Source organism: Mirounga angustirostris, unplaced genomic scaffold (genome assembly GCF_029215605.1).
Source record: "Mirounga angustirostris isolate CCGP_5_RB_7025 unplaced genomic scaffold, mMirAng1.0.hap1 SCAF_8, whole genome shotgun sequence".
NCBI lineage: Eukaryota > Metazoa > Chordata > Mammalia > Carnivora > Phocidae > Mirounga > Mirounga angustirostris.
In genome coordinates, this window is record NW_026991716.1 from 124,463,302 (window position 1) to 124,487,431 (window position 24,130).

At 39.3% G+C, this 24,130-nt stretch overlaps 2 protein-coding genes and 1 pseudogene across 6 annotated transcripts in view; 1 reads left to right on the plus strand and 2 right to left on the minus strand.

Annotated features, from left to right (window-relative positions):
• PLAGL1 (PLAG1 like zinc finger 1) overlaps positions 1-21,351 on the minus strand; it is a 187,546-nt gene extending 166,195 nt beyond the window's left edge. For 2 of the 3 annotated variants that reach the window (XM_064596985.1, XM_064596990.1), the window contains exons 1-2: positions 21,057-21,351; positions 11,038-11,147 (exon numbers count right to left, since the gene is read on the minus strand). The gene's annotated coding sequence lies outside the window, so the exon portion shown is untranslated. The remainder of the gene's footprint in view (positions 1-11,037; positions 11,148-21,056) is intronic. The other variant, XM_064596987.1, reaches the window with a different exon arrangement.
• On the minus strand, positions 1,081-3,003 carry LOC123836695 (large ribosomal subunit protein uL24-like; annotated as a pseudogene).
• An 82-nt stretch (positions 21,352-21,433) lies between the features above and the next one.
• Positions 21,434-24,130, plus strand: part of STX11 (syntaxin 11) — a 35,729-nt gene continuing 33,032 nt past the window's right edge. Inside the window, exon 1 of one of the 3 annotated variants that reach the window (XM_064597010.1) lies at positions 21,434-21,455. The gene's annotated coding sequence lies outside the window, so the exon portion shown is untranslated. Of the gene's footprint in view, positions 21,456-21,507; positions 21,852-24,130 lie in introns of those variants that run through there. The other 2 variants (XM_064597009.1, XM_064597008.1) reach the window with 2 other exon arrangements.

A 24,130-nucleotide genomic window follows, 5' to 3' on the forward strand; every position in this document is an offset into this window, starting at 1 on the left:
TGTCTATTTAATCTTCTTCAACAAGCATTAGAGAACACAGAGTAGTGTGGAGGGTTTTCTCAGACATGTATTTTCAGGAAAGTCTACTCTTACCTGCCACTTTTCTTCCATTCACAATGATCATATTAATAGCATTTATTGAGTTCTTACTTATGTGCCAAGAACCCTCAGATCTTTATAAACTCACTAATCCTCATGTAGACCCTGTGACATAGGTGCCTATTTATCTTGACTTTCAGATAACGAAGCAAGCAGAGGGAGGTGAAGCAAATTGGCCCAGATCACCCAGCCACTATGGGCAGAGCCAGGCTCTGAGCCCAGATGGTCTTACTCTTAATCTCTGCATTGTATTGCACTGCAGCCTAGGCCTTCATCGGGTCCCTTAGATGCATTCCTGTTCACCTGAAATCTCCTTCCAGAGCAGGAGCCATCTGTACCAGTAGGGTGCCCAGTACTATGACTGCTCAGCAAAGTTTATTGTATGATTGATAGAATGAATGAAGGAAGGAGGAATGAAAGAATGAGTATACAAATGTGTTCTGAGTAGTTGGAAAAAGAAGAGACTCTTTTAGAACAGGTGGGGTAGGAAGAAAAGGTTCCATCAAGAAGCCTTGAACAAAGGTAGAATTTCAGTAGGCAGAGATAAAGAAAAGGGAATTTCAGGTGGAAAAATTATATAAATTTGGAGACACTGGAAAGCCTAGAGATACATTCAGAGACTAGCAAGTTGCACCAATTGGCAGAGGCTTGGGCTACATGAATGAAGGCAATGCAAGGATAGGTCTGATCTGGTTAACTTGAGGTTAGTTTGCTGAATTTTTTAACTTAATAGTTTTTGGGGTTTTTTTTAGATTTTATTTATTTATTTGAGAGAGAGAGATAGCAAGTGAGAGCACAAGTGGAGGGCAGGGACAGGGTGAGGGAGAAACAGACTCCCCGCTGAGCAGGGAGCCTAATGTGGGGCTTGATCCCAGGACCCTGGGATCATGATCTGAGCTGAAGGTAGATACTTAACCGACTGAGCCACCCAGGTGCCCCTCATCCTAATAGTTCTTATTTAAAGTCGTATATAAGATTACTTTATTCCTGCATCTTCTCAATTGTTTCTTCTGATATTTGCCCTTTTTCTTTCCTACTTGGTGAGATTTGGCTTTATATTCAAGGATCTTTTCATGGCCGTTGTCCACTTGTAGTCTAGTGATAACCACCTTGCTAGGGTGAATGGCCACACGGACAGTTGTGCCATTTGCCTTCTCTCGCTGTACTCGCTCAATGTAGATGACAGATTTCTTCCTGTAAACCTGGATGACTTTACCAATTTGCTGACCTTTATAGTGTTCTTGTACAACCTGTACATCATCATCCTCTTGGATGGGCATGGATCAAACATTGTACTTCTGTCTCAGCTCTTTGGAAAGAGGGGAAGACATAATCTTTCTGTGAATGTGGGAAGGCACATTGAAATGCCTTCCATGGTTCTTGCTCTGGTCAAAAGTCACAAAGGGATTGAACTTCATTTTGGCCACTGGTGCTTCAGCAAAAGGAAAGAAGTGCTGAATGTTTTAAATAGCAGGCTGAAGGAATTACTACTTAAGGAAATGGACACCTCTGGAGAAGTATAAAAGATTTAAGAGGCTGAAAATCTTGGGACTGTGCTTTCAGGAAACTAAATGAGCAGTAATTGTCAGAAATTCAGAGCAGGGGCTGCTGCCCTAAAATGAATGAATACCTGGATGAGTCTTAGGAAGTCTGCGAATCCCTGAAAGACACACAGAATTTTGTCTGTATTTGTGTATGTACACATTTCTATTGAGACTGTCTACAACCTCTCAATGATTTTCAAAAATTGTGATCCCCTGCCCCAAACAGGACTGCCCCAAGGCAAGCATCCAAATAGATGCCACCATTCCATATATCTAAATATCTTAAAATTATAAATGAAGTTAAATTGTTAAATAAAATAGGTTCTTCATCCTATCTTGGCAAATATAACCTCATACTATATAGTATAGTAATGATATTCAAATTTTACTTTGAATTTACTTTTATCAAAAATGTAAATTAATGTAAATGTTCAAAACCTCAAAATATTAAACAATATATTATTAGAATTATCTATTAAAACTAAAAAGCAATTAAAATAAGAATGAGATACTACTACACACCTATTAGAATGACTAAAATCCAAAACACCACTAAATACTGGTGAGGATGTGGAGAAACAGAAGCTCTCATTTACTGCTGGTGGGAATGTACAATGGTACAGCCACTTTGGAAGACAGTTGGACAGTTTCTAAAAAACTAAACATACTGTTATCATATGATCTGGCAATCCCGCCTTTCAGTTAGTGAGTGGATAAACAAACTGAGCATACCCAAACAATGGTATATTATTCAACGACAAAAAAGAAATGAGCTATCAACCCACAAAAAGACACAGAGGAAGTTTAAATGTACATTATCTAGTGGAAGAAGCCATTCTAAAAAAATACATACTGTACAATTCCAACTATATGACATTTTGGAAAAGGCAAGACTGTAGAGACAATAAAAAGATCAGTGGGTTACCAAGGGTAGGGGAGGCAGGATGAATAGATGGAACACAGGAATTTTTTTAAGCAGTGAAACTATTTAGCACGATACATGTGGATACATTTGTCAAAACCCAATTCAAGAAAAATCACACACACACACACACACACACACATGCATGCACACTCCAGAGAATGTACAATACAAAGAGTGAATCCTAATACAAACCATGGACTTTAGTTAATAATGTATCAACTGTGGCTCATCAGTTGTAACAAATGTACTCCACTAATGAAAAAGGAAGTTTGGTGGGGGTTGGTACTCTGTAGTTTCTACTCAATATTTCTTGTAAATATAAAACTGCCCTCCAAAATAAAGTTTATTAATTTAAAAATTAAAAGGAAAAATACAAATTATAATGAATATAAAAACTTGAGAATTGTTTAAATAGACCAGAATTGTATTAATTTATTAATTTGTGTATTTGGAAGCTGATATTGGTACATAAACCTAAGATTATTTCTTCCTGATTAATTGATCTCTTTACATTATGAAATTACTTTCTTTATCACTACTATTTCTGCTCTACAATGTATTTTTTTTTAAAGATTATATTTATTTATTTATTTAATTGACAAAGAGAGAGAGACAACAAGAGAGGGAACACAAGCGGGGAGGGAGTGGGAGAGGAAGAAGCAGGCTCCCCGCTGAGCAGGGAGCCTGATGTGGGGCTTGATCCCAGGACCCCGGAATCATGACCTGAGCCGAAGGCAGTCGCTTAACCAACTGAGCCACCTAGGCGCCCCTCTGAAATGTATTTTGTCTGACATTAATGGAACCACTCTTGCTTTCTTTTGATTTGTGTAGCATGCTGTATCTTTTTCCCATTCTTTTGCTTTTACTCTGTTTCTCTTGACATTTAATAAGTGATTTCCTTGTAGGCAGCATATTGTACTTTGATTTTTATCCAATCTGACCATCTCTGCCTTTTAATTGGAATGATTAGACCACTTACATTTAATGTGATTATTATGTATTAGATTGAAATCTAACCTTGCTATTTGTTTTCTGTTTTCTCCATCTTTGTTCTCTTTTCCCTCTTTTTCTGCTTTCTTTTGGATCAATTGAGCATTTTAATGATTCCATTTTTTTCTCTTTTGCTGGCATGTTAGTTATTTTGTCATTTTAGTCGCTTTAGGTTTATAGTATCCTTCATTCATGTATCTCAGTTTACTTTTGAGGGATATTATACCACTTTACAAATAGTTTAAGAACCAATTTTAAGGTTCTATTATTGTCACACATTATTATTAACATATTTTATAAATCCCACAGTACATTTTTATTATTTTTGTTTAAACAGTTAATTATCTTTTAAAGATATTTAATATTAAGAAAAAATCTTGTATATTTATTTATGTAGTTACCATTTCTGGTATTCTCCAGTTTTCTGTTTGTAGATTTCCATATTTCCATCTAACATCATTTTCTTTTTGCCTGAAAGGCTTCCTTTTACATATCTTATAGTCTGCTGATAATAAATTCTTCCAGTTTTTATATGTCTGAGAAAATCTTTATTTCACCTTCATTTGTGAAAGATACATTCACTGGATATACAATGATAGGTTGACAGGTTTTTCCCTTAATATTTTTTCTTTTAGTCTTCCATTGTTTCCCTCTTATATTATTTCTGATGTGAAATTTCTTATTATACTCATCTTTTTATCTTTTTTCCTCTCTACATAATGTGTTTTTTCCCTCTGGCTGTTTTTAAGATATTCTCTTTATCACTGGTTTTGAGTAATTTAGTTATGATATGCTTTGGTATACTTCATGTTTCTTGTGCTTGGGTTCACTGAGCTTCTTAGATCTGTGGGTTTATAGGTTACATCAAATCTGGAAAAGTTGGGCGCCTGGGTGGCTCAGTTGGTTGCGCGACTGCCTTCGGCTCAGGTCATGATCCTGGAGTCCCGGGATCGAGTCCCACGTCAGGCTCCCTGCTCAGTGGGGAGTCTGCCTCTCTCTCTGACCCTCCCCCCTCTCATGCTCTCTATCTCATTCTCTCTCTCAAATAAATAAATAAAATCTTAAAAAAAAAAATCTGGAAAAGTTTTGGACATTATTTCTTCAAATATTTTTTCTATCTCTCTTTTCCTTTAGGGGACTCCAATTGTGTGTGTGTGTGTGTGTGTGTGTATTGAGTTTTCCTACTCTTAAAGAGTAGGAAGAGTAGATTATGTATTATACCTTGTTGGGTGCTAGGTATTTTTGAATTCCCATAAGTGTTCTTAAACTTTGTTAAATTACTTGGAAACAGTTTGATCCTACTGAGACAAAAATTTTCTGACCACTTCTTCCAGTAAATTATGAGGTTTTTCAGTCTGGTTTGTGAAAATAGGCACCATTTCTGGCCTTGTGTAAGCAGCAGTTACTGCTTCCTCCAATCCTTTTACCTGGTTTTGTCCCCAGCCCCAGGTAGTTTTCTGACATGCATTAACTGATAAATCCTCTGCTGAATACTCCAGGGGGATCCCAAATCTGCTGGGATGTCTCTATATTCAACTCTCTCTCCCCAATACTCTATCCTGTGAACTTTAGTCAGCTTGGTCTTCCTGGACATTCAGATTCATCTCCTCAACTCAGGAAATCTGCCTGGCTTCTTCTCTGTGCCATGTGCTGGAAACTCTTTCAAAGCAGCAAGCTGGGAAAAGCAGGGCTTACCTTGTGTGTTTTCCACATCTTGGGGATCACAGTCCTTCATTATTTAATGTTTAATATCTTGAAAATTGGTATTTATATATTTTGTCTCTACCTGTCATTCAGTTGGGAGGGTAAATCTGGTCCCTGTTACTCCATCATGTTTGGAAGCAGAAGTCAATGTATAAGTATTAACTAAATAGTAGAGCAGTATCTAGGCTCATTTTCTTCAGTCGGGGGCAGAAAAATGACTGTTAATAACCAGGACTTACAGTGCAATTCCACGAGTTGCTGGATTTATTATAAACTTTTAGAATTGGAATGATATACAAAAATTATCTGGTCTAAAAGGATATAATGCCTGGGAATAGTCTAGGGTAGAAAGCATTAGAATGAAGGATTATACTGACCATGACCTAATAAATATTTCAGTTTAAGGATTAACTATTCTAGAGACTTTTGTACAGACCCAACATTTGCCATAATAAAGAGTTTAAAAAATTATCCAATCCAAAGAAAAAAAAACAAAACAAAAATTATCCAATCCAACTTGGATAATTTTAGTTAGGAAAACCTATGTGGCTCTGTTGGGGCTAGCATGATGATGATGATGATGATGATCACTACACTCAGCAAAGTACTTTCTCATTTCATCCTACACAAAACAAAGAAATAAAAGAAGCAATGAGTGTTTGCAGAAAGGAGAGTAGGTCTGATTTATTGTGATGGAAATTTGTGGTTGTTGCAAATAAAGCTGAAAAGTGATGATGATGATGATGATGATTATAACAGCTTACTACTTTCTAAGCACTATTATAAGTAGTTTGCATGAGTTATCTCATTAAATTCTCATAATTTCCATATATAAGTCTGCAATTCATATTTTTTCACATTTTGACATTTCTGAGGTCAGGATGGCTCTTTGACTGTTGGTATAGTACAGTTACTGTCAATCTGGATAGTTTAGTATTTTCAGAGAGAGTGTACCTTTGTTTCAGCCAGTCGTCTGGTGTCATAATTAAACTAGTCCACTGTAATCTATCTGAGGCCTTTTGCCCCACACAGGTAATATGAATTCAGACTTCAAATTTCCATGACTATGAACTGCATACAATTCTCAGGGGAGATTAACCCCCCTACATCTAGTGTCAAATTGAGATACGTAGGACCAGGAATAAGATAAGATGGTGGGCCTGCAATGAAGAGTTGATGAAGGATAAAAATTGGTATGACTAGAAGCGGATTTTAAAAGCAATTTCTATCAACATATTTTTTTCCACTATACCTGATTAGCATCTTAGTTCTCTATGGCACTAGCAACAGTAAAATAGGCCATATTAAACAGGACTATCTTGAAAATTTTATTTCCAATTCCAAATGGAGCTTTATATTGTGTTTGCTCTAAATTTATTTATTCTTCTCTTCCAGATGACTATAAATGCAAAGTAGAGCTTATTTTGACACTTTCAACAATGGGTAGATCATCCACACAGATAATCAATACGGAAACATTGGACTTATACTATGTATTAGAACAGACGGACTTAACAGACATTTAGAGAATATTCCATCCAACAGTAGCAGAATGCACATTTTCTCAAATGCACATGGAATGTTCTCCAGGATATATCATTTGTTAGGTCACAAAACATCTCTTAGTAAATTTAAAAATATTAAAATCATATTAAGTATCTTTTTCAACCATAATGCTATAAAACTAGAAATCAGTTACAAGAAAACTGGAAAATTCACAACTACGTGGAGAGCAAACAACATGCTACTGAACAACCAATATGTTAAAGAAAAAATCAAAAGAGAATGAAAAATTTCTTGAGACAAATGAATATGGAAGCACAACCTACCAAAACAAATGGGATGGAGCAAAAGCAGTTCTAAGAGGGAAGTCCATAGCAATAAATGTCTACATAATGAAAAAAAAAAAACCCACTAAATAAACAACTTTACACCACAAAGAAATAGGAAAGGAAGAACAAACTAAGCCTAAAGTTAGCAGAAGGAGGAAAATAACAAAGATGAGAGTGGAAATAAAGGAAGTCGAGATTATAAAGACAATTGAAAAGATCAATGAAAATAAGAGGTTTTTTGGAAAAAGTAAGCAAAATTGATAAACCTTTATCTAAACTTACCAAGAAGAAAAGAAAGAAGACCCAAATAAATAAAGTTAGAAACAAAGGAGGAGATGTTACAACTGATACCACAGAAATACAAAGGATCATGAGAGACTAAAACAAATAATTATATGGCAACAAATTGGACCACCTAGAAGAAATGGAAAATTCTTAGAAACATACAACCTACCAAGACTAAATCATGAGAAATATCAAATCTGAACAGACCCCTTACAAATAAAGTAATTAAATCAGTAATAAAAACCCTCCCAACAAACAAAAGTCCAAGACCAAATGGTTTCACTGGTGAATTCTACTGAATATTTTAAGAATGAGTACCTGGGGTGCCTGGGTGGCTCAGTCAGTTAAGCTCCTGACTTCAGCTCAGGTCATGATCCCAGGGTCCTGGGACTGAGTCCCGCATTGGACTCCCTGCTCAGCGGGGAGCCTGCTTCTCCCTCTCCTGCTCTTCCTGCCTGTGCTCTCTCCCTCTGTGTCAAATAAATAAATAAAATCTTAAAAAAAAAAATGAGTGCCAGTCCTCAAACTCTTCCAAAACAATAGAAGAGGACAGAGCACTTTCGAACTCATTTTACAAGGTCAGCATTACGCTGATACCAAATCCAATCAAGGACAACTACAAGAAAACAAAATTACAGGCCAATATCCCTGATGAACATAGATGCAAAAATCCTCAACAAAATATTAGCAAACTAAATTCAACAATATATTAAAAAGATTGTACACCATGATCAAGTGGGATTTATTTCAGGGATGCAAGAATGGTTCAACATCCGCAAATCAATCAATGCAATACACCACATTAACAAAGTGAAGGATAAAAATCTCGCAATCATCTCAATAGATGCAGAAAAAGCATCTGACAAGGTTCAACATAGATTCATGATAAAATCTTGTAATAAACCAGATATAGAGTGAACATACTTTAACATAATAAAGGCTACATATGACAAGCCCACAGCTGTCATCATGCTCAATGGTGAAAAGCTGAAAGCTTTTCTTCTAAGATCAGGAACAAGACAAAGATGCCCACTCTTGTCACTTTTATTTAACTTAGTATTAGAAGTTCTAGCCAGAGCAGTTAGGCAGGAAAAAGAAATAAAAGCCATCCAAATCAAAAAGGAAGACATCAAAATTTCTCTATTTGCAGATTACACATAATAGATAGAAAACCCTAAAAACTACCCCCAAAATTTTTAGAATAAAAAAATTCAGGGTGCCTGGGTGGCTCAGTTGGTTAAGCAACTGCCTTCAGCTCAGGTCATGATCCTGGAGTCCCTGGATCGAGTCCTGCATCGGGCTCCCTGCTCGGCAGGGAGCCTGCTTCTCCCTCTGACCCTCCCCCCTCTCATGTGCTCTCTCTCTCTCATTCTCTCTGTCTCAAATAAATAAATAAAATCTTAAAAAAAAAATTCAGTAAAGTTGAAGGATACAAAATCAATATACAAAAATCAGTTGTGTTTCTATACCATGACAATGAACTATCAGTAAGAGAAATTAAGTAAATAATCTATTTACAATTGCATCAAAATGAATAATATACAAAGAATAAATTTAACTGAGGAGGAGAAAGACCTATACACTGAGAACTATAAGACTTTGATGAAAGAAATTGAAGAAGACAAAAATAAATGGAAAAATTCTGTGTTCATGGATTAGAAAAATTAATATTGTTAAAATAATCCATATTACCCAAAGCAGTTTTATAAGGATTCAATACAATCCCTATCAAAATTCCAATGGCATTTTTTCAAAGGAATAGTATGGTATTGGCATAAATACAGACACATAAATCAATGGAACATAATAAAGAGCCCAGAAATAAATCCATGCATATGTGGTCAATTAGTTTTCCATAAAGAAGCCAATAATATACAATGGATAAAAGATGGTCTCTTCAATAAATGGTGTTGGGAAAACTGGACAGTCAAATACAAAAGAATGAAATTGGACCTCTGTCTTATACCATACAAAAATCAACTCAAAATGGATTAAATACTTGAATGTAAAACATAAAACCATAAAACTCCTAGAAGAAAACATAGGGGGTAAGGTCCTTGACATCAATCTTGGCAGTGATTTTTTGGGGGGGAGGGACTTGACACCAAAAGCAAAGATAATAAAAACAAAATAAACAAGTGAAACTACATCAAATAAAAAGCTTTTGCATAGGAAACTATCAACAAAAAGAAAAGGCAACCTACTAAATGGGAGAACATATTTACAAATCATGTATCTTACAAGGGGTTAATGTCCAAGACATATAAAGAACTCATACAACTCAATAACAAAAACAAAAACAAAACAAATCATTTAAAAAATGGGCAGAGGAACTGAACAGACATTTCTCCAAAGAAGACATACAAATGGCCAACAGGTATATGAAAAAGTGCTCAGCATCACTAATCATCAGGGAAATGTAAATCAAAAGAACAATGAGATATCACCTTCCACCTGTTAGAGTGGCTGTCATAAAAAAGACAAGAGATACAAAGTTGGAAAGGATATGAAAAAAAGGGACACCCTGTGCATCATTGGTGGGAATGTAAATTGGTGCAGCACGTATGGAAAACAGTATGAAAACTCCTCCAAAAATTATGGGGCGCCTGGGTGGCTCAGCCAGTTAAGCATCTGCCTTCGGCTCAGGTCATGATCCCAGGGTCCTGGGATCAAGACCCGAGTGGCTCCCTACTCAGCAGGGAGCCTGCTTCTCCCTCTCCCTCTGCTGCTCCCCCTGCTTGTGCTTTCTCTCTCTCTCAAATAAATAAATTCTTTAAAAAAAGAAAGAAAATTCCTCAAAAAATTCAAAATGGAACTACCATATGATCTAGCAATCCCACTTCTGGGTATCCAAAGGAAATGAAAATAGGATAGTGAAGAGATATCTGCACTTCCATGTGCCTTGCAGCATTATTCACAATAGCCAAGATACAGAAACAACCAAAGTGCCCATCAATGGATGAATGGATAAAGAAGATGTGGTGTATATATACAATGGGATATTATTCAGCCATGAGAAAGAAGGAAATCTTGCCATTGGTGACAACATGAATGGACCTTATGGGCATTATGCTAAGTTAAATCAGCCAGACAGAGAAAGGCAAATACTGCGTGGTACTCTTACATGTGAAAACTTAAAAAAACAACAACAAAAAAGTCAAACTCACGGAAACAGAGAGTAGAAAAGTGGTTTCCAAGGGCTAGGGGTTGAGAGAAATAGGGAAAGGTTGGTAAAAGGGTACAAACTTTCAGTTATGAGATGAATAAGGTTTGAGGATTTAATGTAAAACACGGTGACTATAATTAATAACATTGTAAGTTTATATAATTGAAATTTACTAAGAGAATAGAACTTTTTGCTTCATCAAAACAACATAAATCAATGCTGTTCATTTTAATATTATAATTTTATACTTTTAATATGTAGATTTGTTCAAAATTTTTAAAGTTTTTTATTTTAATTCCAGTATAGTTAACATACAATGTTATATTAGTTTCAGGTGTACTAAGTATAGTGATTCAACAGTTCTGTACATTACTCAGTGCTCATCACAGTAAGTGTACTCTTAATCCCCTTCACCTATTTCACCCATCCCCCCACCCACCTCCCCTCTGGTAACCATTAGTTTGTTCTCTATAGTTAAGAGTCTAGGGGTACCTGGGGGGTTCAGTCGGTTAAATGTCTGACTTTTGATCTCAGCTCCAGTCTTGATCTCAGGGTCGTGAGTTAAAGCCCGGTGTTGGGCTCCACACTGGGTGCGGAGCCTACTTAAAAAAAAAAAAAAAAAAAGTTAAAGCATCTGTTTTTCGGTTTGTCACCTCTTTTTTTTTCCTTTGTTCGTTTGTTTCTTAAATTCCACATATGGTGTTTGAATTTTATAGTTTTCTAATGAGTCTGTAACCATAAGGAATTTATACCATATTTATGTAAGTAACATTGTATTTATATTATATTCAAGTAATTTGTCAACACTGAGTGTCATATATTTTTTTCCTTGAAGAGGGGTCTACTCACTACTTAAGTTGGAGACAAGATGTCCTAGGACCATGAAAAAAATAAGGCATGAATAGATTATATACAGCACCCACATTTGCATTGTAGTGAATCATGAATTCCAGTTTGCCTGGGGGCATTTGTTTTGTAAAAGTTTCTTTGTGACTAGGGATGTAGAATTGTGGCAAAAGTTCCTGTTTCATAATTGACTATGCCCATCACCAACTTGTAGAAAATAGGGTTTAAAGAAATCAGCTAGAGTGGCCTGCTTTCAACACTGAGACTTAGTGATGCGAGGCCCCATCAGCTCCTACCAAAGATTCCTATTCACGCTCTGGGCCCATAAGTAAGGTAAGGAGCTGCGGACTGAGAGGAACATCTATCAGCTTCCCCAAGGTCTCATCAACAAGATCATCATCCCAAGAGCAGGCACCTGCAAGAAGACTGTCCCCTGAATCTGTGAGTTTACTGCTGAGACTTCAATCTGTTTTCACTGTGTCACTTTTAGTAAGCTCATCTTTAAAACATATTCATCATTTGAAACCTGTTTGTTTTTTGCGGTACCAATATTGTACTTTTAAATTTTCCTTAGGGTCATGGAAGGATGCTGGCCATGGTCCATGCACTCACAGAAATTATGAACCATTTCTAAGGAAGGACTCAGTCCTTTTGAAGATTGTGTTAAAGGGAAAAGTAAGATAAAGTCATGGAGCTGCAAGAAAAGGATGAAATGGATGAAGAAAAAGAGAAGAAAATCATGTCTCAGCCCCAAAGTAAGGCTTTTTGGTGTAGAAATACATAGTTTCTAAATGAGTGGCACAAATTCATCTAAATGAACAAAATATGGATTATAAAAATGTTTAGTCTGTGAAAATTATGCTTGTTGAGAACAAATTTAATTATTCTGATTCAAAGGCTCATGATGAAACCATTACTTTATTATTTAAAGGCTTGGCTTATTTGTTAGATTCTATTTATGCTTTTCTGTTTCACTTTTATCAGTTCCGCAGGACAGGGCAATTGTGCAAAAAGGGGTTTACAAGAAGTGAGTATTGAGAAAGTCTCATCTTAAAATAGTTTTGCAACTTGTTATGCAAAATCACAGATGCAGAAAAATCATTAAGAGCCGTTAAGCAGATCAATTATACTATCTCTAGACCTGATATTTTTTAGCTCATTCTCTTTCACAGAGAGTGTTCTATTTGTATGCATAGAACAGCCGTACATGCTCACCTTCAAGCCTCTTGCAAGTATGCCAATTTATCAGAGGGAAGTTTTCACTTAATTGCAATTTGGGTTAAAATAAAAATACAGGGGCGCCTGGGTGGCTCAGTTGGTTAAGCGACTGCCTTCGGCTCAGGTCATGATCCCGGAGTCCCGGGATCGAGTCCCGCATCGGGCTCCCTGCTCGGCGGGGAGTCTGCTTCTCCCTCTGACCCTCCTCCCTCTCATGCTGTCTCTCATTCTCTCTCTCGCAAATAAATAAAATCTTAAAAAAATAAAAAATAAAAATACAGCCATGTCACTTCAGGAATTGTAGGCAGGAATAAGATTTAACTAATACCAAAACAGTACATTTTCACCGCTAATTTTCTACTCCTCCTTGTGTACCATGTACAGAAAAATAAGCTTACTGCACAATAATAAATTTGTTTTTCTATGAGTTATTGTTGCATTCTTTTCTTTCTTTCTTTTTAGTAATTTTTCTAAGCTTATTTAGATTTAGACATCATTCTTTGAGTGTAGGTAACAGGATAAGAGAAATCATTTGCTTCAGATAGTCCTTATTTTTTGGTTCTTCTGTGATCTTTAATGCTGTTCTTGGATTCTTTTTTTTTTTTTAAGATTTTATTTATTTATTTGAGAGAGAGAATGAGATAGAGAGAGAGAGCATGGGGGTGGGGAGGGTCAGAGGGAGAAGCAGACTCCCCGCCGAGCAGGGAGCCCGATGCGGGACTCTATCCGGGGACTCCAGGATCATGACCTGAGCTGAAGGCAGTCGCTCAACCAACTGAGCCACCCAGGCGCCTGTTCTTGGATTCTTAATTGGTGGTTAAGAACATGGACTTTTGTGTTAGATACGAGGATTTGAATGTAGGATCCTTTACTTGCTGGTGTTGGGAGAGTGGACAGGAGATTTTAAGGCTCATTTCCTCCTCTGTCAAATGGGGCTGAGTTGTACATGCCTTATAAATTTGTAATGAGAATTAAACAATATACAAAAGTGTTAGCATAGTGGTTGCCACATTGTAACTGAGCAATAAGTATCAGTTATCTTTATTTTATTTTTAAAAAATATTTTATTATTTATTTGTTAGAGAGAGAGAGAGCATAAAGAGGGGAAGCGGCAGGCAGAGGGAGAAGCAGGCTTCCCACGGAGCAAGGAGCCCAATGCGGAACTCGATCCCAGGACCCTGGGATCATGACCTGAGCCGAAGGCAGATGCTTAACTGATTGAGCAACCCAGGTATCCCTAGTTATCTTTAATATAGGTATTAGCATTATGGGGTTTATGTATTTTTAAATGAGCTGATGTCTGCTAATAATTGTATACATTTAAATATTGAGCTTCAAAGGGTGTCTTAATCCATGTAGGCTATATGCTATAGCAAAATTACTCTAGACTTTATGGCTTATAAATAGCAGAAGTTTATCTGTCATAGTTCTGGAGGCTGGGAAGTCCTAAGATCAAGGTGCCAACAGATTTGGTATCTGGTGAGACCCTAATTCCTGGTTCATAGATAGCTGTCTACTTGCTGTGTTCTCACATGATGAAGGGGAAAGAGAGCTCTCTGGGGCCTCTTTTATAAGAACATAAATTCCATTCTTGAGGGCTCCATCCTCATGATGTAATCACCTCCCAAGGCCCCACCTCCTAATATCAACACATTGGGGATTAGGTTACAACATATGAATTTTTGGCAGACACAAACATTCAGTGTATAGGAAAAGGTTAGAAACTGTGTTCTCTGGTAAACTGTGTATATTGAGTAATGATGGTTTGTTTGCAGTACTGAGGTACAGATTTTCTCACATTTAGAAGTAATTTACAGCTTATTAGATATTAAGATATTTAATATCTTAAACATAACCTATTTATTTTATAGTCTTCTTTATATATTTCCATAAATAATATTTTATGTAGAGAAGCTATATGCAAGAAGATTTGCCTATGAATTAGAATATTTTTCTAGTCTGAGTGTACTGGAGAAAAATTTATATTATATGACATACAACATGGTTTCTTCATAAAGCTAACTGGTAGATTGAAATAAGGAGATGCTAATACTATCAGGGAACATTTTTGTAAGGTCTGTAGGTATAAAATTTTCAGAGCAGGGATTTAGACACTACGGTATAGCTGATTAAGGATGGCTGTTCAAGGTCCCAACATGAAACAGATGGCACATTCAAATTAGAATAATTCGATGAAGGTTTATAAATAAAGGTAATATTATAAAGGTACAGGCAGAGTGGAAACCATAGGGACTCCCAGGAGGTCATACTCCAGGCCTGAGAACCATGAGTAGGGAGAGGTAATCAGAACCAGGAAGGAGAGGGAATCATACAGAACAGACCATCTTAGAGGAACAGTGACCTTCTGTTGAGGAACACAGATAGCCCTCTGCTTGGAATAAATTCCCCGACCTCATTCTGCTCTCCTGCTAGATTTCCCTACTGGCTAAGCCCAACAGGACTGCCTGTTGCAATCATCCATTAAGATCAACCATCCAGGGTAGCAGCAGAATGGAGGTAGGTAGAAAGTAAATTTGAAGGGGCAAACAGAAGGTGTCCGCACACATGCTGACATTATTGAAACCTAGAATTTGTTCTTGTTATTATATTCATTGGTGGCCAGTGTTTATAAAAGAGTTGAAGCTTTATAAACATGTACTAGACAAGATCCTTACAGGAATTAAGTTTTAAGCTATTTTTTGAACACTGAGAGAAAAGAACATGGCTTAAAATCCCTGTTTTGTTAAAAAAAAAAAAAACAGTGCTAGATCCATATTCCTAAATCTCATTACACCTGGATGCCGCCCTCTAAAATGTTATCTCAGTGCCCTGAGCTCCCAAGTTCTGCTCAGTGCTTACTTTTGTCCTTCATTCACTCATCATTCAACAAATATTTATTGAGAGTCTCTAATAGCCTATCGTGTTAGGCTTTGGGTATAAAGTAGTAAGTAGAAACCTAATTTCCAATCTGAATCTAAAAATATTTTTTTGAAACCAATGGTTTAATAAAGAACTGTTTTGAGTGATATAGAGAAAGGCTTATCTAGTTTAGCAAATCTGTGTTCATAAAGGTAATCATCGAGAGCAATAGAACCACATAATCACTGAAAGTCTAAATCTAATATTTAAACATAAAAATTTGAGACCTTGTGTGGCAGCCATTTATGTATTAAGGGCCATAGAATTTTTAGGTAGCATATTTCCTCCCTCCTGAAAGAAAGACCTTTATCTTAAATTTTAAGCTGTCCAACTCTGGAAAAGCTTTTCCAAATATGATTTGTGAGACAAAGCACAGGGCCCTCGCAGGATCTAGAAAGCACTGCCCAATATCGTAACCAAAGAACTGGTAATGTTCACAGCAGTGTTCTAGTCTGCACACTCCGATACAGTGGACACTAATAACCACCAGTTATGGTGGCTGTTGTGCACTGAAAATGTCACTGAGCTGAGGAAGTGAATTTAAAATTTTGCTTAATCTTAATTGATTTAAATTTAAATAGCTACCTGTGGCTACAATAGTGGACAGTGCGAATCTAGAACAAGATGTGCAAGATGGGGCTTGCTGATTCATTTAATCTTATTTCCCTTTTCAACAGGGTTAACAACAGCTGTTCGTTCACTCATACCACATCATGTGCCTAGCAGCGTGTCAGGTAGAGAGGAAATCAGAGCTAGGTTATAAGAAATAACAAGTGTCGGCAAGGAGGTGGAGACATCAGAACTCTTGTGTGTTGCTAGTATAAATGTAAGACGGTGCAGCTTCTGTGAAAAATGTGTGATGATACCACAAAAAAATTACACAGAGAATTACCATATGATCCAGCAATCCCACTTCTGGGTATACACACCAGAAAAATGAAAGCAATGACTGAAAAAGAAATATTATTCAGGCTTTAAAAGGAAAAAGATTCGGACACACATGCTACAACATAGATAAACCCTGAAGCCATTATGCCGAGTGAAACAAGCCAGTTACAAAAGGATACATATTGTTCCATTCTACTTATACAAATGTCTAGAATAGTCAAATTCACAGAGACAGAACATAGAGCGGTGGCTGCCAGGGGCTGGGGAGTGGGGGATTGGAGAATTAAGTGTTTAATGGGTACAGAGTTGTCAGTTGGGGATAGCTAAAAAATTCTAGAAATGGATGGCGAGGATTGCATAACAATGTGAATGTACTTATGGAGCTGAACTTTACATTTTAAAATTGTGACAATGGTAAGTTTTATGTCACATATATTGTATCACACACAAAAAAGACAGGTTAAACTAATATGTCCTCAAGGAGTTTGCAAACTAGCATGGCAAAGAGAAATGATGGTTGGTGGTTACTACATGGTGTGGGGATAAAAAATGACTATTTACTGAGGGTGATGGAGGAGTTGTACTTGAGAGGGGTGGCTGGGTTAGATGACCCTCCAATCCTGAGATTCAGTGGGTTTATGAGCGCTTCAAATTTGGGATGGCAGTAGGATACAAGATGGTGTATACAGAGGACAAGACTTCATTTCATGTAGCAGATATCCTCCTCTCCAAGCGCTTGTCCTGCTTTATCTGGGTTTACCCTAAAGTCCTCATCCATACTCATGGTTCAAAAAATCCAGACTGGAGGTGAGAGCCAATCTCTCCAGAAAAAATGTATAAAACATAGGAGACCAACCTGGGAGCCTAGACGGGGGTGGGCACATCAATTGCAGAAAGCCCAGGTCAGTCTAGACTTTGTCATTATGAACATCTTCAGCCCTTCATCATCTAAGTCTCAAAGATCCCACTCTCTGATAACCAACTTGCTTTTTTCCAACTGAATCTCTCTAATCCCCCACTGCACGATTCCTTGACATCCTGGGGCCTCCAATCCATTAACCTAACACCTTTTCACTTTCCTCAACACCATCATTTATGTCCTCTTTTCTCTCCTTCCTTGGTTTAAATGCCATGGTCCTTCCTTATAATCATTCCCTTGCATAGATGCTCCATGCTCTTGTCCCTCTCTCCTCCAACATATTCAGCTGTGAACTCCAAACTCTGGTTGTATCTGGACCTCTGTCTAGCATTATTTGTACCCAAATAGGCAAATGAGGCTGGTGAGAATACACAACTATACCAACTGGCCTCCCTTTATATCTTGGTCCCTGACTTCAAATGAACCCTTAGTGTTATCCAGCAATCTGACTATATTTTCAGAGTCTATTTACTCTCTCACTGCCCCTGGATGATATTTCATACTTTTTATCCTCTTCTCAAACTTCCTCTCTTTCCACTGATAACCTTGCTTCTTCTCTGATAAAACATTTTTCTGCCTCCACATTAACCAGCATCTGTGCCCATATGTTCTGCCTCCCCTCCTATCAGAAAAGAATTCTATTTTCTCTATCTTCTCCAATTTAACCCCAACATTCCTTTTGTGCGTTGGATCCCACCCCTGCTCATCTACTCAAGAACATTGCTACAGCAATTATCTTCACTCCTCTGCATCCTCACTTTTTCCTTCTCTTTTGGCTCATGGCCATGAGCATACAAACAGGCATATCTTCCAATTAAAAATAAAAATCTCTCTCTTGACCATATATTTCTTCCAGCTATTCATCTTCCTGATCTCTGACCTTTGGAGTGCCCCAGGGCTCAGACTTCACTAAATTCTATCTGCACATCACCTATATGCTAAGGTCTCCCAATTAATAGCATTATCCCAGACTCATCTATCTAAATGGCTTCTTGACAACTCCAAACTTCAAGTGTCCAAAATGGAACTCTTAATCCCCAGCAACCCTTCCCTCCCCTCCCCCAACCCCACAACTTGCTTCTCAAGCTGTCTTCCCTGCTTAGCATAAGGAAACTCTTTTCTTCTAATTGCTCCAAGTAAAAACCTTGACTGATCCTGATTCCTTTTACTCTCTCATGTCCTACATCCAATTAATCAGCCAGTCCTGTCAGCTTCTCCTTGGGAATATATCCAGAACCTGCCCACTTCTTACCAGCTCTACTGCTAGGGTTTTGAATCAGTGAGGGTTGTCGAAGAGACAAAACCAGGTATATATGAATGAAACATATATATTATGGAGGCTGAGAATTTCTACGATCTGTAGTCGGAAAATGGAGACCCAGGAAAATTGGTGGTATAATTCCTGTCTGAGTCCAAAGGCCTGAGAAGCAGGAGAGTAAATGGTGTAACTTTCAGTTTGAGGCCAAGTCTGAAGGCAGGAAAAAATTGATGTCCCAGTTCAAAGATAGGCCCAGAGAGGGGCGCCTGGGTGGCTCAGTTGTTAAGTGTCTGCCTTTGGCTCGAGTCATGACCTCAGGGTCCTGGGATCAAGCCCTGCATCGAGCCCTGCATCGAGCCCTGCATTGGGCTTCTGCTCTGCGGGAAGCCTGCTTCTCCCTCTCCCACTCCCCCTGCTTGTGTTCCCTCTCTTGCTGTGTCTCTCTCTGTCAAATAAATAAATAAAATCTTAAAAAAAAAAAAAAAAAAAGGCCCAGAGAGGACAAATTCTCCCTTTTCCAGGGAGAATTGTTCTATTCCATTGTTCTATTCAGGCCTTCAACAGATTGGATGAGGCCCACCCATACTGAGGAGGGCAATTTACTTTACTTATTCTATAGATTCAATCAATAATGGTGTAGAGGAGATAAATCTCCCCTGCAGAAGAATTTATAAAATTGGCCTTCTTCCATCCTCTCCCCTAATTTGTCAACACAACAGAAAAAAAAAAAAAAAAAAGCCATATCAGGTCACTCCTCTACTGAAAATTCTTCGATGTCTTCCTTTCTCAATCAGGGTAAAATATTAAGACTATCATGACCACCTAGGCCCTACATACACTGTTCTCCACTCCTAGCTCCACCACCCATTGCCCACTCCTTCTGTTCTACCCACACTGATACTATTCTTAGAAGCCAAGCATGCTCTTGCCTCAGGGCCTTTATATCTGCAGATCTCTCTGCTGGAAATGGTCATAACCCAAATATCCACACTGTTTCCTCCCTCAAACTGTTTTCTTATCTTAGAGACCTTTGAAATAAACCCCCCTTTTTTTGTTTTTAGTTTATTATAACACCCCTCATCTCTCTTATTTTGCTTAACTTTTAAAATAAATTTCATTTTTGGGCGCCTGGGTGGCTCAGTTGGTTAAGCGACTGCCTTCGGCTCAGGTCATGATCCTGGAGTCCTGGGATCGAGTCCCGCATCGGGCTCCCTGCTCGGCAGGGAGTCTGCTTCTCCCTCTGACCCTCCCCCCTCTCATGTGCTCTCTCTCATTCTCTCTCTCAAATAAATGAATAAAATCTTTAAATAAATAAATAAATAAATAAAAAATAAAATAAATTTCATTTTTTAGGACAGTTTTAATTTACAGAAAAATTGCAAGGATAGTATAAAGTGTTCTCATAAATGTTGTTCCCATTTTTCCCTATTACTACCATTGTACAGTTACTATGGCACATCATCATAACTAATGAACCAATCTTGATACTATACTGCTAATGAAAGTCCATACTTTATTGAGAGTTTCTTAGTTTTTGAAAAAGATTTATTTATTTATTTGAGAGAGAGAGAGCAAGAGCACGAGCATGAGTGGGGCGGGGGAGGGGTATAGGGAGAGGGACAATCTTAAGCAGACTCCCCACTGAGTGGGGAGCCCTCTAACGTTCCATCTCACAACCCTGATATCATGATCTGAAAGGAAATCAAGAGACTGACTCTTAACTGAATCAGCCACCTAGGTAAACCCTCCTTAGTTTTTACCTAATGGCCTTTTTCTGTTGCAGGATCCCATTCAGGATACCACAAACATTTAAGTGTAATGTCTCCTTAGGCTCCTCTAGGCTGTGGCAGTTTTTCAGACTTTCCTTGTTTTTGATGACATTGACAGCTTAGAGAAGTATTGGTGGGGTATTTTGTAGGATGTCCCTCTGCTGGAATTTGTCTGATGTTTTTCTTATGATAAGCTGGGGTTATGGGCCTGGGGAGGAAGGCCACAGAGGTAAAGTGACATTTTCATCACATATCAAGAGTGTATACTATCAATATGATTTATGACTGTTAATGTTGACCTTGATCATTTGGCCAAGATCGTGTTTTTTAGGTGTCTCCATTGTGAAGTTACTCTTTTTCCCCCTTTCCATACCTTACGTTTTGGGATTAGTCACTTTGAGCAAGGAGTGGGAAGTTGTGCTTCACATAAATTTTTACAAGTTCTTCTGCATCTCCTCTCCACCTATTCATTCAACTACTTATATCATTAGGAACTCATGGATTTTCTTTTTACTTTGATTGCAGTCTACTACCACTATTTATTTTGTTGCTCAAATTGTTCTAGCTTCAGCCATTGGGAACTCTTTCTGTTGGCTTCTGCATTTCTCTGAAAATTCCCCATCAATGAAGGCTTTTTTTTTTTTTTAGCATTTCCTAACTTTTGAGCCTCAGTCTTATTTTTCAAGATACTTACCACCATTCCGCGTAATACACCCTTAATCCGTTTATCTTTCCGCACTGGAATGCCAGGTCTTCGAGGGCAGGGTCTTGGAGCTATTTTTATCCAGGGTAGTATCCTCAGTCCTTGAGTGGACACTCCGTTGGTACTGAATGAATGAATGTACCCGGCTGGGGCTCAGGGCTACTTGAGAGGGTGAGTCGGAGGGGGCTCTGGCAAGACCGTGCTCAGCCTCCCCGCCCGCCTCCTGGCGGGTCCCATCAGGTGCAGGGCCGGCCCCAGCCTCTCGCACTCACACCCACACTCAGAACCGGCTGCACGGGTCCGGCCGGCAAACGTCACCAGCGCCAGGGGGATTCCCGGGGAAAGTCCGATGCCTCCGGCCCCCCGCCCCGCGCGGGGGTGGGGGAGCGGGTGAGGTGCCTCGGTCAGCACGCGGAGAGGGCCTGTGGGCGCCCAGGAGAGGGGAGGCGGCTGGAGCCGACCCGCAGGGGCGCACGGACTCCGGGCGGGGCGGGGACCGACGCGCGGGCGGCCGGCGCAGTCGTCCCGGGGCGGGGCCTGCGCCCCCAGCTGCGGGCGCTGCAGACGCTGCAGACACAGGGGCTGGGCCGGCGGCGTCCAGATGCGGCGGCGGCGGCGCGGAGCTCGGGCGGCTGAGGAAGAGCCCGGTCCCGGCCGCGGGAGGCGCCGGGAGCCTCGCCGCCAGGAGTCGCGCGACAGGTTTCCTTCCTTCTCACGACTCCCCGCGTAGGACCGGCGCCCGCGCGGGCCAGGGCTTCCCCGTTCGCGCGCTCGGTCCTGTTCCTGGTTCGTTTTTTCCCTTTGTACCTCTTTGTCTCTCCTTAACTGGCCCAGGAGCGAGGATGCGCCCCGCCAAGCTGTGCGCGGAGAGCCGCGGGGGGACGCCGGGGTGGCCTCGCTGGCTGGGCTTCGAGGGACGTCTTTGGGGGGATCTCGGGTCTGGCCGCGGTGCTCACGCCGCCGCCTCGCGCCTCAGCGAACTCGGCCCTGGGTTTCTCGTGTACAGCGAGTGACTTTTTTTCTCTCTCAGTGGGCAAGGGACTCCGCATTTAGGGCTGCATTGAAATTACTTCGGGTTCCTGTTGATAGGCTTCCCTTACAAAGTGTGCGCCTAAGACTACTTTGGTTTTAAGTCCAGAGGCTGAAGTTCTTTTGAATTACCGGGGACATTACTTCGGTGCGATCGCCTGTTCACTTCCTATTTTATTTTTATTAATTAATTTATTTATCAACTTATTTATTTATGAGAGAGTGAGCGGGGGTAGGGGCGGGGGGGCAGAGAGAGAGAGAGAGAATCTCAAGCAGGCTCCACGCTCAGCGCAGAGCCCAAGAGGGGGCTTGATCTCAGGACACTGAGATCATGACTTGAGCCAAAATCAAGAGTCTGCCGCCTAACCAACTGAGCCACCCAGGTGCTGTTCACTCCCTATTTTAGGCTGCACTTTCTCAAAAACACCAGAATGGGTACTTCTTGACTTGAACTTGACAATATGACTCAGGAGCCAGGAAATACGGAGAAATTGATATTGCCTTGAGCTAGTTCCTTCCAAGCCCACATAAAAAAGACTTTCTTTTTAGAAGAACGAAGACAAGAAATAGTGGCAAGGTGACTGCCAGAGCCACACAGCCCTGAGAGGGAATTCTAGACTCCTCTGACAATAGCTGAGAAGTGTATTACTTCCTGTGGTTCTCATGCACTTGTTGAAGCCGTTTCTCAGCAAAGGGAGGAGTTGTTATTTCCACACGGGTATCCAAAAATGACTCACAGGGCTGCTCTTTTAATTGTGAGACTTTGTTAATGAACTTTTGAAAAGTGAGGTTCACTCTGGGTGTGTGTAAAGTAAGACTAAGATATAAAGTGCGTGCACTGCTAAACTGGGGCCGGTGGTATAGGAAGTAACAGTTTAAGTTTTCCATTTCCTAAAGCACCTGATGGTACAGCCTACCAGCTAGGGTCACTGGGCTGATGTAAGATAACCATTCAAATCGTGTGCTTTGCTGCAGAGGCCCAAGAGAAAATTAAGTTCGTTGTTCAATAACCAAGTGTTACTACTTTCACTGGTATGGTATGGTAGAAATATGTTGTTTTACATAGTGATTGAATGTCACTCTCTGAATCCAAATATTTTGGACAGTTTGTCTTTAGTAAATTAGTGCCACATGAAAATATTTGAAGATGGTGGATACCTGTTGGAGGTGAGATATTAACATATTTAAGCTGATAGGTCCCATTGCAGCTGGGTAGTGGCTCTTGGGAAAGGACTGTGCACTGTCTCAACACATAGTAGAGAAGGGGACAGCATCTCTGTTGGAGCTGAGTTGAGCTGAGGTCAGCCCAGCAAACAGTTACCAGGCACCTTCTTTGTGCCACGCTTTTCACAGAGGTCTGGTTATACAATCGTAAATAAGACAGGATGCTGCTGAAAAGGGCCATAAACACTAGTGTGGAAGGTTGGAAAATCCAATGAAGGAGATGGGCACTTTGACAAATCTGTGTCCACAGAAGAGCTTCTGTCTTGATATATTTCTGCAGATCTGGGATTTGAATGAACTGTGTCATCATTGCTGGAAGAATGAGGAAAGTTTTGAGTTTGATCATCTACTTGTCTTTGTAGATAGCCTGTTGTGCTTATTCAGTAAGCATTTCATTCAATGAGTGATTTAACAATGTATTAATTAGAAAGGAATGATTCTTAAAGTGTTTGAATTAACCATATTTCATATTATTTATAACCATGTAAAAAGAAACTGAGTCTGTTATTACCCCTAGACAGTTGCAGGCACTTAGAGTTACTTACCTTTTAAAAACAGAGTGGCTAGTTAATGGCCTATAACTTTATAACACCATATTGAAACAACTTTCTGATTATTGTTTTTTTATAGTTCAAATCAACCTTTTCCAACACATCATAGCTGTAAAGTCAAAATGACTAAATCTACTGTGTCACAGTTTATTGTTGAGATTGACGTCTGCTGAGGTACTTTTGGACTTGATGCCAAAATATATTCAATTTCTACAATTCCATAAGGTATTCCAACTAGTGGGGGAAACAGTGCTAAACTTG